Genomic DNA, 1,162 nt, shown 5'->3' on the forward strand with positions numbered 1-1,162 from the left:
ACCAGGTTTCAGTGTTGGAAAGAAAGATTATCTGTTTATTTGCTGCAGCTGCTTGCTGGCTAGTCCAGTGGGCCCCTACTGCAGGCAATAGACAATAGGTGGTGCCTATGTGCCTAGGTGGATAGGACATCAGCTATGAGGCATTTGTTTGTACAAACTGCTGCTCACAACTAATGTTGTAATATAGTGTCTCCATCTGCTGGTGGTATTGAATAAGCAATAGTGCAATGATAGGGTCTGAAAAAGAAGAAAAATAAGAAGCAGCAGCATAGGAAAGAAGGAAAACATGGAGAGAAGAAAAAAAGAAGGTAAAAATGAGGTGAAAACATGTTTAAAAAAGTATTTCCATCTCTCTCTCTCTCTATATGTATATACATACATATATATATATATATATATATATATATATATATATATATATTAAAAGAAAAAAAAATTATATATATATACATATAGAGAGAGAGAGAGAGAGATAAATATATATAGAGATAGATGGGTGGATAGATAGATAGATAGACATACATACACACATACACACATACATACATACATACATATGTGTGTATTGTTGGAGTTGCAAACATGGGTGCACTTGACAAACTCAGTGCGGCTATTCCCCATTGAAAGATTGTTGCACCCAGGACCCTTAGCACTGGGATATGCTACTCAATACCACTGGCATGGCCAGGTGTAAACAACATCTGACCTTTGTTGTGTATGTAACCATGGAGATTGTGATGTCGCCTAGGCCCACCAAAGAACAGCCTTGTCAGAAGCAGCACTGCCATGAGCAGAAGTAGCAGCACCATAGGTTGTCAAATAAGTTGGATTTAACCAAGACAAGTGAGTCCAATAGGATGCAGGTATGTCCTCTATCCTTACAGCTTCCCGTGGCTGTTGGTTTTATACCGTTTGGGGACAGCCAAGGAGGCGTCAGCAGGCAACACAGGTAAGTGTGTGCTTGTATGTGTGTGTGTGTGTGTGTTTCCTATGCAGATCCTAAACCCAGTATCAAATGCAAGTAGGAGGAGTAAGAAGGGTTCCTGCCAAAGCCAGGTTATGGATTGCATTTAAAAATGGTCCATCAGAGTGAAATGGACTCCCATCTTCCTGCTTAGCAATAATGATATGGGTTTAGGGTCTGCTGTGTGTACTGGTGGGT

This window comes from Hyla sarda, unplaced genomic scaffold (genome assembly GCF_029499605.1).
Source record: "Hyla sarda isolate aHylSar1 unplaced genomic scaffold, aHylSar1.hap1 scaffold_260, whole genome shotgun sequence".
Taxonomy (NCBI): Eukaryota; Metazoa; Chordata; class Amphibia; order Anura; family Hylidae; genus Hyla; species Hyla sarda.